The sequence below is a fragment of the Ranitomeya imitator genome, chromosome 2 (genome assembly GCF_032444005.1).
Source record: "Ranitomeya imitator isolate aRanImi1 chromosome 2, aRanImi1.pri, whole genome shotgun sequence".
Lineage (NCBI taxonomy): Eukaryota > Metazoa > Chordata > Amphibia > Anura > Dendrobatidae > Ranitomeya > Ranitomeya imitator.
This window is the reverse complement of record NC_091283.1, coordinates 562,719,971-562,733,431: the sequence shown is the minus strand read 5'-3', so window position 1 is coordinate 562,733,431 and position 13,461 is coordinate 562,719,971.

Sequence of the window (13,461 nt, the reverse complement as noted above, 5' to 3'; positions counted from 1 at the left end):
GCCTCAGCACCAGGACAACCTGAATCCATGCAGGAAAATACCCCAAATTGCGGGATAAACCCATAATTGACCTGAAAGTGAGACTTTCCAGAAGACTGATTAATGCGATAATTGAACACAAATTCTGCCTTGGGTAATACCTCACACCAGTCTTACTGTCTGGACGAGGCCAGGCATCTCAGAATTTGCTCCAATGACTGATTCGTGAGTTCAGTCTGCCCGTTAGATTCCGGGTGATAAGCAGAGGAGAATGATAACATGACCCTCAACGTCTTACAAAATGGTCTCCAAAACATGGCCACAAATTGCACATCCCTGTCCGACACCACATTTACTGGTACCCCATGCAACCAAACTATGTGCTGTATAACTAAGTGGGCCAAGGTTTCAGTAGCCAGTAATGTGGGTAACGGTACAAAATGGGCTTGTTTAGAAAACCTATCAACCACCACCCATACCACTGAGTTGCCCTTGGAAGGAGGAAGATTAGTGATAAAGTCCATGGACAGATGTGTCCATGGCTTATCCGGAATTGGCAAAGGCACCAATTCCCCGGCCAGTCGGACCTGAGAGCATTTAGAGAGAGCACATACCCCACAAGTATTCACAAACTTTTTATATCAGCAACCATAGAGGGCCACCAAAAACCCCTAGCCACTGCCCTCCGGCTAGCTGTGAGTCACCCACCAGGGCCGTGGGGTACTCGGTACCGGGTCCAGTACTTAAAGAGGTATGTCACGGTGGCAGGGACCCAATCCGTGGCCCTGGGTGCCCATGTTAAAGGAAAAGTCTTTAAAGGGATTTAGTGAATAAAGTTTGTGTTCATGACGCCACCTGTGGTATTTGGTCAGTGGGGACCGACACGGCTTAAAGGGGTCCTCTGGGGTGATGTTATGGCAGAAAAGATGGTATAACTTCCCACAGGTGAAGTTGGGTCCCCAATGGGGCGGTAAGAAACAGAGGACACAGGTTTGCAGTCTCTTTACCTGGTTTACTGAGGGCTTCAAGCAGCCGCAGTCCAGGGCACCAGATCACAGGTGCAGGCAGGGTCCGGCTAGCTTGGAAGTGAGTTCAGAGTCCCCTTTACCAGGTGGAGTTGAAAGCCTTCCTACCAGCGCTTTGGTGTAATCCCATGCTGCCTGTGGCTTCTATCAAGGTCCTCACAGTTCTCTCTCTCCTCCATAAAGGTGGGACACTAACCCGTACAACAGGTGGCTCGAGCCTTTTTACAGGGTCTCTATCATGACCAGGGCTCTATGCATCACTGTGTCTCTTGGATATTAGGGCGGACAGGTGATGTGTAGTCCAGCTGTCCTGCCGGTTTCTGCTGTGCCTCCTAGAGTCCGACACAACCTCGGTCTTCCAGCTACCAGAATCTGCGCTCTGCAAGGAGGTAGCTCAGTAGCAGCTGTCATCCCCACTTGTCACTCTCCTGTGCTTCGCTCTCCTGCATGCTTGCTACAAGCTGTTCTTCCTTCCATATTCTCTTTCTCCTGGAGCTGCAGCACCTCTGAATGCACGGCCCCTTCTGTCCTTCTGACACTCTCTGACTGCTCTCTCCTCTCTCTGACAGACTGTCTGACTTTCCCTCCAGACCAGAAAATATATATTTATATGTTTATATATTTATATATTTATATATATACACACACATATAAATATAGGCCATATATATATGGGAGCCACCCATAAGCTGGAAGCTGGATCAGAGCTCTCCCTTCTGGCCTAGAGTGTGAGCATGTTGCATGTTTGTGTATACCTGATATAGAAGATCTTTCTTCGCTTCCAAGCATGACATCACTCTCCCTGTGAGGAAAGCAATGCCACTGTGACAACCAGGACCCTGGGGTGTCAAAGCTGCAATCCCAGGATGTGCACTTAACACAGCATCATGAAACTTCTGCAGGAGTGTGAGATGGAAGTGTTTGGGTACAAACAATTTACTGGAGGGTTTATTCCTGGGAGCTCATGCTTGTGCTTCCAGAATCTCTCTCTGTAACTCAGATGAGACTTCTTCCACAACCACTTCTGGTTGAAGAATGGAGGAAGGAAGTTCTGGAGGGGACACAGAATCAAAACTTCGGGATAAGGCATCCACCTTTACATTTTTAGACCCTGGTCGGAACGTAATGGTAAAATGAAATCGAGAAAAAAAAGTGCCCACCGAGCCTGTCTGGGGGTCAATCTCTTAGCGGACTCGATATAGGCCAAATTTTATGATCAGTGATGACCGTAATGGGATGAACGGCCCCCATGCATCCATTCTTCGAAGGCCAATTTAACCGCCAACAATTCCCTGTAGCCGACGTCATAATTTCTCACAGCCAAAGAGAATTTTTTAGAGAAAAAGGCGCAGGGTTTGAGGTTAGTGAGTGTGGGAGGGCCCTGGGATAAAACTGCCCCCACCCCCAACTCAGAAGCGTCGACCTCTACAATAAAAGGTCTCGACGGATCGGGTTGTACCAACACAGGGGCTGAAGTAAAACATTTCTTCAATATCAGTAAGGAATTTTTTGCAGCCACGGACCAATTTTTTACATCCACCCCTTTGAGAGTGAGGTCCGTCTAGGGTTTCACTACCTGCGAAAACCCTTTAATGAACTTCCTATAGAAGTTAGCGATGCCCAGGAATCGCTGCAACCCCTTTAAGTGATAAGGCTGCACCAAATCGTTAATGGCCTGAACCTTCCCAGGATCCATGCGGAACCCCTCCCCTCATATAATTAATACCAGAAAAGACAGTTCCTGCACAAAGAACGATCATTTCTCCAGTTTAGCGTATAAATGGTTCTCCCTAAGTCTCATAAGAACCATACACAGATGGTGTAAATGAGACTGACTGTCCTCTGAGTATATCAGAATGTCATCCAGATAGATGACTACATAACGCCCAACCAGGTCAGAAAAAATAACATTAATACAATTCTGGAAAACAGCAGGGGCCTAAGGCTAGGGTCACATTGTGTTAGTGCAACCCGTTTAGCGCTAGCGCTAGCGGGTTGCGCTAACGCAATGTTTTTAATGTGGCCGCGTCCCGGGGTCGCGGTAACGTCCCCGCTCTCGCAGATCCCCGATCTGTGAGAGCGGGGAACGGACCGCGGGCGCGCCTCGGACGCTGCAAGCAGCGTCCGCGGCGCGCCAGTAAACACCGGCGCGTCGCTAGCGCGTGCCGAACATGGCACGCGCTAGTGCTGCGCGTTCCCATTGCCGTGAGTGGGCGCGCTAACGGACGCATTGCACGGCGTTAATTTCGCCATGCAACACTGTCCGTTAGTGCGTTCCCATTAACGCAATGGGAACCAAGCCTTAGTGAGACCGAAAGGCATTACCAGGTTTTCAAACAGACCCTCGGTCATCAGGAATGTTGTTTTCCATTCATCCTCCTCCCGGACCCTCATAAGGTTATAAGCCCCTCGTATATCGAGTTTAGAGAACTATTTGGCCCCGTGAGTTGATTGCATAAATCAGGAATTAGAGGGAGAGGTTACGTGTTCTTTACAGTAATTTTGTTCAGCTTCCGAAAGTCAAGGCACGGCCGCAAACGACCATCCTTTTTCTTTTCAAAGAAAAACCCTGCTGCCACGGATGAGACAGAAGGCCATATATACCCCTTGCAGAGATTCTCTGAGATGTACGCTTTCATGGCTTGGCGCTCAGGCCTGGACAAATTAAGCAGACGAGCCTTTGGTAATCTGGCTCCTTGGACTAAATCAATGGCACAATCAAAAGGTCGATGTGGTGGAAGCTACTCAGCCTCGCTTTCGGAGAACACGTCTTCGAAATCCTTAAGCAGCACGGTGGCGCAGTGGATAGCACAGCAGCCTTGCAGCGCTGGAGTCCTGGGTTCAAGCCCCACTAAGGACAACATCTGCAAAGAGTTTGTATGTTCTCTCCGTGTTTGCGTGGGTTTCCTCTGGGTACTCTGGTTTCCTCCCACATTCCAAAGACATACTGATAGGGAATTTAGATTGTGAGCCCCAACGGGGACAGCGATGATAATGTGTGCCAACTGTAAAGCACTGCGGAATATATTAGCGCAATATAAAAATAAAGATTATTATTTATTAAGGTATTCCGAAATACCCTACAGCAGGGGTGTCAAACTGCATTCATCGAGGGCTGCAAACAGGTCATGTTTTCAGGATTTCCTTGTACTGCACAGGTGATAATTTAATCACCAACTCATTATTTGTGTAGGTGATTAAATTATCACCTGTGCAGTACAAGGAAATCCTGAAAACATGACCTGTTTGCAGCCCTCGAGGAATGCAGTTTGACACCCCTGCCCTACAAGACAGACAGATGACACAGATACAGATTTTACCGGGTTGACAAAAGGTCCCAGGTTACAACATGAACCATTATCTTTACATCCCCATTGAGTGATCTCCCCATCACCCAATCAATGACAGGATTGTGGCGTTGCAGCCAGGGCATCCCCAGTACCAGTCCTGCAGGCAGATTATTTATAACGAAACAACTTATTTTTTCCACGTGAGTGGAACCCACTTTCAGAGAAAAGACAACAGTCATGAAACAAATTCCATCCCGGGTAAGGGGATGAATCAACAGCCACAATTTTAACAGAGTCTTTCAGCCTGACTGTCCCTATCTTATTGTCACAACTCAGGCATCAATCAGATTAATGGAGGAACCGCAGTCAACAAAGGCGATGGTCACGACAGGACCACCAGCAAGTTCCAAATCCACCTGGAGAACAATTTTAGCAAGCGAGGCAAAATGTACCTTGGAGTCTTGACAACCTCCTCGATTGTTGCCTAGACTCAGTCATTTTCTGACAGTTTCACTGAAGAAGGGGAGGAGGGACAGTCCGTTTTCCAATGTCCAGAGGCTCCACAGTAGAAGCAAAAAACATAGTAGGTTGTCTCTATGGTGTCTTCTCTCTTTTTCCTTTACCGAGATAGCCCCAATCTCCATGGGCTCAGGGACGGGTGTAGTGTCACATAACTTGGAGTACAAGGGAGCCTCTTGTTGTGCAGTGCCCCAGAGATCTGGTCGTTGCAGTAACGTGGCTCTGCCACTAAGGGGAGTGATGGTACGTCTGATGGCACTAAAGGAGTTCTACTGATCAGGTATCACCAAGCACACACTACACTTCACACTCCGGCCACTAGGGGGAGCAAAAGGCTTATTTATTGGGCCACTTCTCACATTGGTAAAACTAGGGGTCGGACAGGAAGTTAGGAGAACGAAACCTGGGAGAGCTCCAGGGAGGACCTGTCAGAACTGGGAAATCTGGCAGGTACTTAGCGAAAGGACAGATTGTTACGGAACCGCGCCTGCACTACCTTGCGGCGGTATCCTAAGAAAGAGACAAGAAAGGAAGGATATTGTGGAACAGTGAGAAACGAGATCAGCACAAAGGAGATCCAGTAGGAGTCGTGCCCCGAGAATGGCAACATCTTACTGAGGCGCATAGTCGGTGGCCGGAGCACCGAAGAAGTAACAGTCTCCACGCATTACTTCAAACAGCGGCAGGACAGTTAATTACAGGTTGGCTGTCTACCATACAACACCTAAGAAGGACATAGGAGGCAATCGTGGGAGAGGGGCGACACTAGGGTTCCAGAATAACTCCAGGCCTACCTGTCATAAAGGTGCGTCCTAGCCATAACATACAGTGGGGCAAAAAAGTATTTAGTCAGTCAGCAATAGTGCAAGTTCCACCACCTAAAAAGATGAGAGGCGTCTGTAATTTACATTATAGGTAGACCTCAACTATGGGAGACAAACTGAGAAAAAAAAAATCCAGAAAATCACATTGTCTGTTTTTTTTTACATTTTATTTGCATATTATGGTGGAAAATAAGTATTTGGTCAGAAACAAACAATCAAGATTTCTGGCTCTCACAGACCTGTAACTTCTTCTTTAAGAGTCTCCTCTTTCCTCCACTCATTACCTGTAGTAATGGCACCTGTTTAAACTTGTTATCAGTATAAAAAGACACCTGTGCACACCCTCAAACAGTCTGACTCCAAACTCCACTATGGTGAAGACCAAAGAGCTGTCAAAGGACACCAGAAACAAAATTGTAGCCCTGCACCAGAATGAATGGGGCCATGTATCGTGAGATTTTGAGTGCAAACCTCCTTCCATCAGCAAGGGCATTGAAGATGAAATGTGGCTGGGTCTTTCAACATGACAATGATCCAAAGCACACCGCCAGGGCAACGAAGGAGTGGCTTCGTAAGAAGCATTTCAAGGTCCTGGAGTGGCCTAGCCAGTCTCTAGATCTCAACCCTATAGAAAACCTTTGGATGGAGTTGAAAGTCCGTGTTGCCAAGCGAAAAGCCAAAAACATCACTGCTCTAGAGGAGATCTGCATGGAGGAATGGGCCAACATACCAACAACAGTGTGTGGCAACCTTGTGAAGACTTACAGAAAACGTTTGACCTCTGTCATTGCCAACAAAGGATATATTACAAAGTATTGAGATGAAATTTTGTTTCTGACCAAATACTTATTTTCCACCATAATGTGCAAATAAAATGTTAAAAAAACAGACAATGTGATTTTCTGGATTTTTTTTTCTCAGTTTGTCTCCCATAGTTAAGGTCTACCTATGATGTAAATTACAGACGCCTCTCATCTTTCTAAGTGGTGGAACTTGCACTATTGCTGACTGACTAAATACTTTTTTGCCCCACTGTACCTGGGGGACGGAAAAGAGAAAGATCTAGAACGAACGAGAACAGAAGTTGTGAGGACTATCCTGAATGCTCAGCAGGGAAGTAACATAGTAACATAGTTAGTAAGGCCGAAAAAAGACATTTGTCCATCCAGTTCAGCCTATATTCCATCATAATAAATCCCCAGATCTACGTCCTTCTACAGAACCTAATTGTATGATACAATATTGTTCTGCTCCAGGAAGATATCCAGGCCTCTCTTGAACCCCTCGACTGAGTTCGCCATCACCACCTCCTCAGGCAAGCAATTCCAGATTCTCACTGCCCTAACAGTAAAGAATCCTCTTCTATGTTGGTGGAAAAACCTTCTCTCCTCCAGACGCAAAGAATGCCCCCTTGTGCCCGTCACCTTCCTTGGTATAAACAGATCCTCAGCGAGATATTTGTATTGTCCCCTTATATACTTATACATGGTTATTAGATCGCCCCTCAGTCGTCTTTTTTCTAGACTAAATAATCCTAATTTCGCTAATCTATCTGGGTATTGTAGTTCTCCCATCCCCTTTATTAATTTTGTTGCCCTCCTTTGTACTCTCTCTAGTTCCATTATATCCTTCCTGAGCACCGGTGCCCAAAACTGGACACAGTACTCCATGTGCGGTCTAACTAGGGATTTGTACAGAGGCAGTATAATGCTCTCATCATGTGTATCCAGACCTCTTTTAATGCACCCCATGATCCTGTTTGCCTTGGCAGCTGCTGCCTGGCACTGGCTGCTCCAGGTAAGTTTATCATTAACTAGGATCCCCAAGTCCTTCTCCCTGTCAGATTTACCCAGTGGTTTCCCATTCAGTGTGTAATGGTGATATTGATTCCTTCTTCCCATGTGTATAACCTTACATTTATCATTGTTAAACCTCATCTGCCACCTTTCAGCCCAAGTTTCCAACTTATCCAGATCCATCTGTAGCAGAATACTATCTTCTCTTGTATTAACTGCTTTACATAGTTTTGTATCATCTGCAAATATCGATATTTTACTGTGTAAACCTTCTACCAGATCATTAATGAATATGTTGAAGAGAACAGGTCCCAATACTGACCCCTGCGGTACCCCACTGGTCACAGCGACCCAGTTAGAGACTATACCATTTATAACCACCCTCTGCTTTCTATCACTAAGCCAGTTACTAACCCATTTACACACATTTTCCCCCAGACCAAGCATTCTCATTTTGTGTACCAACCTCTTGTGCGGCACGGTATCAAACGCTTTGGAAAAATCGAGATATACCACGTCCAATGACTCACCGTGGTCCAGTCTATAGCTTACCTCTTCATAAAAACTGATTAGATTGGTTTGACAGGAGCGATTTCTCATAAACCCATGCTGATATGGAGTTAAACAGTTATTCTCATTGAGATAATCCAGAATAACATCCCTCAGAAACCCTTCAAATATTTTACCAACAATAGAGGTTAGACTTACTGGCCTATAATTTCCAGGTTCACTTTTAGAGCCCTTTTTGAATATTGGCACCACATTTGCTATGCGCCAATCCTGCGGAACAGACCCTGTCGCTATAGAGTCCCTAAAAATAAGAAATAATGGTTTATCTATTACATTACTTAGTTCTCTTAGTACTCGTGGGTGTATGCCATCCGGACCCGGAGATTTATCTATTTTAATCTTATTTAGCCGGTTTCGCACCTCTTCTTGGGTTAGATTGGTGACCCTTAATATAGGGTTTTCATTGTTTCTTGGGATTTCACCTAGCATTTCATTTTCCACCGTGAATACTGTGGAGAAGAAGGTGTTTAATATGTTAGCTTTTTCCTCGTCATCTACAACCATTCTTTCCTCACTATTTTTTAAGGGGCCTACATTTTCAGTTTTTATTCTTTTACTATTGATATAGTTGAAGAACAGTTTGGGATTAGTTTTACTCTCCTTAGCAATGTGCTTCTCTGTTTCCTTTTTGGCAGCTTTAATTAGTTTTTTAGATAAAGTATTTTTCTCCCTATAGTTTTTTAGAGCTTCAATGGTGCTATCCTGCTTTAGTAGTGCAAATGCTTTCTTTTTACTGTTAATTGCCTGTCTTACTTCTTTGTTTAGCCACATTGGGTTTTTCCTATTTCTAGTCCTTTTATTCCCACAAGGAATAAACCGCTTACACTGCCTATTTAGGATGTTCTTAAACATTTCCCAATAATTATCTGTATTCTTATTTCTGAGGATATTGTCCCAGTCTACCAGATTAAGGGCATCTCTAAGCTGGTCAAACTTTGCCTTCCTAAAGTTCAGTGTTTTTGTGACTCCCTGACAAGTCCCCCTAGTGAAAGACAGGTGAAACTGTACAATATTGTGGTCGCTATTTCCTAGATGCCCGACCACCTGCAGATCTGTTATTCTGTCAGGTCTATTAGATAGTATTAGGTCTAAAAGTGCTGCTCCTCTGGTTGGATTCTGCACCAATTGTGAAAGATAATTTTTCTTGGTTATTAGCAGAAACCTGTTGCCTTTATGGGTTTCACAGGTTTCTGTTTCATGTATCTGCTTTAGAAGTAGACTTTCCATGGTTTCTGTTATATTTGGGGGTTTGTAACAGACAACACACAGGCGCTAGTGGGTAGACACTGATTTCCACCTGCAAAGGGAACTCTGGATGTGCCTTCGGACCAGCCGGTCTCAAACAGCCCTGTTGAAAGTGCCCAGGATTGAGGATCCTGAAACCTTCAGTAAAAGGTAAAGAAACTGAACCCTGTGTCCTCGTTATTCCTCGCACTACGCACCATCACCCTTTATTGGACGGCCCTTAGCAGGGTCACGGACTGGGTCCAGCCACCGTGACAACCCCAGAACTGAGACAGAAAGGACCGGTAGCAAGTAACCTGTGGCCCTGTGTCTGGGGGCGATCCAACTTGGCATCACGAACAGGATTGTACTTAAGCCTGAAGAATCAGGTCATGTGTGCCTTGGAACTGTGATTGAACTGTGACTTATTGCAAAGACTGTGTACCGCTATTTGCCGCCAAAAATCCGCCAATGCCGCGCCGTGTGGAGCGCGAAGGGAGAAGCCATAGCTTCGTGGGTGGAGCCGGCTGGAAAAGCGCGCGGAGCGGAAGACGCGATGAGGCGCCGACCCCGGAAGGAGAACCCCGACAGATTAGCAAGGAGGAGGAGCGGCCATGTCGGACCCCGGAGGAGCGGAGGCGGCAGCCACAGCTGCAGACTCGGGAGCACTTCCGGATTCCGCGGTAAGCGCAGCCACAAACCCGGTATCACCGCTAGAGGCCGCGGGGCTTACCGCTCCCACCAACCAGCCAGATAGTGCCGCCGCTACAGCAGCCATAATGCCCTTCTCTATGCCGTACCTACCAGGGGCCACCTGGCTCCCGCGATACTTTGGAGACGCTCATACGTTAACTGACTTTAAAGAAGGGATTTGTAGCCTGCTCGAGTTTTATCCCTTGACGGAGCCTCAGAAGGTTCATATGATAATCGGCCAACTCTTTGGAGCGGCATTGAGGGAAGTAAAGTCCTGGCCCACTGCGGGCAAGAAAACTGCGCAACAATTATTTGCCAAGCTTAAAGCCACCTTTGACACCCGCACCGCTACGGAAATTAAATTGACGTTCTATGGGTGCAAGCAGCGGCCGCAGGATAGCTTACGTGACTATGCCCTTAATCTGCAGGAGGCGCTGCGGGCCATCAAACAAAGTGACCCAAGCAGCATGCAAGATGAAGATAAACTCCTGAAAGAGCGGTTCATCAAAGGGCTCCTGTGCAGTAACCAAAGGGCCCAGCTACACTTCCTGGCCATTCAGAATCCAGACCTGACTTTCGTGCAATTCAAAGATAAAGCTATCCAGGCGCTACCGGAGCGGCAGCCCAGCCATGCCACACTTCCCAGGCGGCAAGCCCTCACATACCACCAGGAGGTGGCGCCGGACGCACCTGTCTCCGCCGAAGCCGATGTCCAGATCCTGGACGACGACTCCCCTGCAGGACTGCGCCTCCAGGTACAGTAACTGACCAGGAGCGTTGCTGCCCTAGCCCGGACCATCCAGTCCCTACAGGAGGCCCCCAAGGAGAAGATCCAGCTGGCTTCCAGACCGGAGGATGTCCCCTGGCAACGACCAAGGAGGGTTCCATCGACCAGAGGCAGAGACGACGATCGTTTTCATCAGGATGGATGACCTATCTGCCGCCGCTGCCATTAGGTGGGTCATCTTGCAAGGTACTGTCAGTTAAACGAGCAACCCCTGGGGCCAAGGGCCAACCCCCAGGAGTAGAACGCCCAGGCCGGCAAAATTGGAGAGCCAAATACGTCGGGGGGCGTCCTGTTCTCCCCATCGTGATCGACTGTATCCCCATGAACGCTTTGCTGGACACCGGTTCCCAGGTGACAACTATGCCCTACATTCTTTATAGGCGTTATTGGGAGGACACTGACATCACCCGTACCCGTGATGATGATTTCACCATAATAGCTAGCAATGGTCAGCCACTGCCGCAAGTGGGATATAAAGAGGTCACTATTTAGGTGGGGCGGGTAGAATTGGAGGCCCAAGGAATTGTCATTGTTGATATTGACCGGCGTGAACGTAACCCCATGATTACCATCGGTACTAATGTCATAGAAAATTGTCTTGCAGAAGTTATTGTTTTGTTGCAGCAAGTAGCAGAGACAGCTGGTCACAGTGAACAACGTGACTTACAGAAAGAAATCAGAGCCCTAATGCGGAGACAGCAAGTGGAGCTGACTGGTGGTGAAATTGGCCGGGTCACAGTGAGTGATTCGAACCCCATTGCAATACCCCCCAGGAGAGAAATGTTAATATGGTGTCGGGCAGCCATAGGTCTCGGGGGTAAAGACTATCAGGCCCTGGTAGAACCTGTGTATTCGGAGAATAGGCCTACCCTCCTGACAGCCAGAGGGGTGGTTGACGTCCGCAAGGGGAGGGTGCCGGTACGTGTTCTTAACTGCGGGGAGGAGGAAGTCCACCTAACTAAATATGTCACACTTGCCAAGCTGTTTACTGTTAATAATAGTGTGATTCAGGCACCCGGGCCCTTGGCTCCGTCCAAGTCAGCGGAGGACAACGGCTCTGCAGAGCAATCAAAAGATTGGTGCCAAGAATTACATGTGGGCACTGATGCTACGCCATCTCACCAGATACAGGGGGCCTACAGGGTGGTTCACGAGTATGAGCGGGTATTCAGCAAACATCCCCTTGATTTCGGGCGGGTAAAAGGGATTGAACATCACATCCCCACAGGAGATCACCCGCCCATAAAAGAAAGATATCGTCCTGTACCCCCAGCTCATTATCAGTGTGCCAAGGGATTCAAGCTTCAGGAGGCTAATTTGCATATTCCAGGTGCCTTCTGGGAGAAGCGAAGTCTCCCTAAGCTAGAAGATCGTTGGGTACAGCCGGGACCAGCTGCTTCGAAAGCATCACCAAACCAGGGATTCAAGCTTCAGGAGGCTAATTTGCATATTCCAGGTGCCTTCTGGGAGAAGCGAAGTCTCCCTAAGCTAGAAGATCGTTGGGTACAGCCGGGACCAGCTGCTTCGAAAGCATCACCAAACCAGCTTGGCTGAGTAGATTACACAAGAAGGAAAACACACAGCAAGTCAGCAGGATCTAGGAGCAACATGGCAGATGTGACAACCTACATGGTGAGCTGCAGCATGTGCTACATGTTCACAGATCGACCAGAAGAAGAATCCAATTTCACCTGTCAGAAGTGTAGACTAGTGGCCCTTTTAGAAGAAAAGGTGCGGGGTCTGGAAGAAAGAATAGCAACTTTGAAACTCATCAAAGAGAATGAAGACTTTCTAGACAGAACAGAAGCATCTCTACTGGTCACAGAAGGTGCAAAAAGTGTCAGAGAACCTCCAAAAGCAGATGAGTGGAAGCATGTGACCAAAAGAAGCAAGAAGACCATGGAGAAATCACCAACCACACAACTGAAGAACCGATATCAAATCTTTGTAGAGGATGAAGATGGCACACCTAAGAATGAAGCAATACCAGCAAGCAAAAAAGAAAAGGGCACACAGCAACAAGTGACAGCAAAAAGTACAGCCAAGAAGCAACGAAGAGTAGTGGTGGTGGGAGACTCACTACTGAGAGGCACAGAAGCAGCCATCTGCAGACCGGACATAACTGCAAGAGAAGTATGCTGCCTTCCAGGTGCGATGATCAAGGATGTGACCGATAGGATACCAAAGCTCTTCAGCTCCAAGGACGTCCACCCATTTCTTCTGATACATGTTGGCACCAATGACACGGCAAGGAAGGACCTACCGACAATCTGCAAGGACTTTGAAGAGTTGGAGAAGAAAGTAAAGGAACTGGATGCACAGGTAGTTTTTTCTTCTATCCTTCCAGTAGATGGGCATGGCACCAGGAGATGGAACAGGATCCTTGATGCAAACAACTGGCTAAGACGATGGTGCAGACAACAAGGATTCGGATTCCTGGACCACGGTGTGAATTACTTGTACGATGGACTCCTCGCCAGAGACGGACTACACCTCAACAAACCTGGGAAACACACATTCGCCAGAAGACTCGCTACACTCATCAGGAGGGCGTTAAACTAGAAGAAGAGGGGACGGGAAGAAAAACATTAGACTCGAACAAAGACGACCCAGGAAAACATACTCAGAAGGGAGGTAAGAACATTTCTAAAACAATCCACAGTGAGGAGATTGGAACAAAACAACATCCTCTAAACTGCATGCTCGCAAACGCCAGAAGCCTGACAAACAAGATGGAAGAACTAGAAGCAGAAA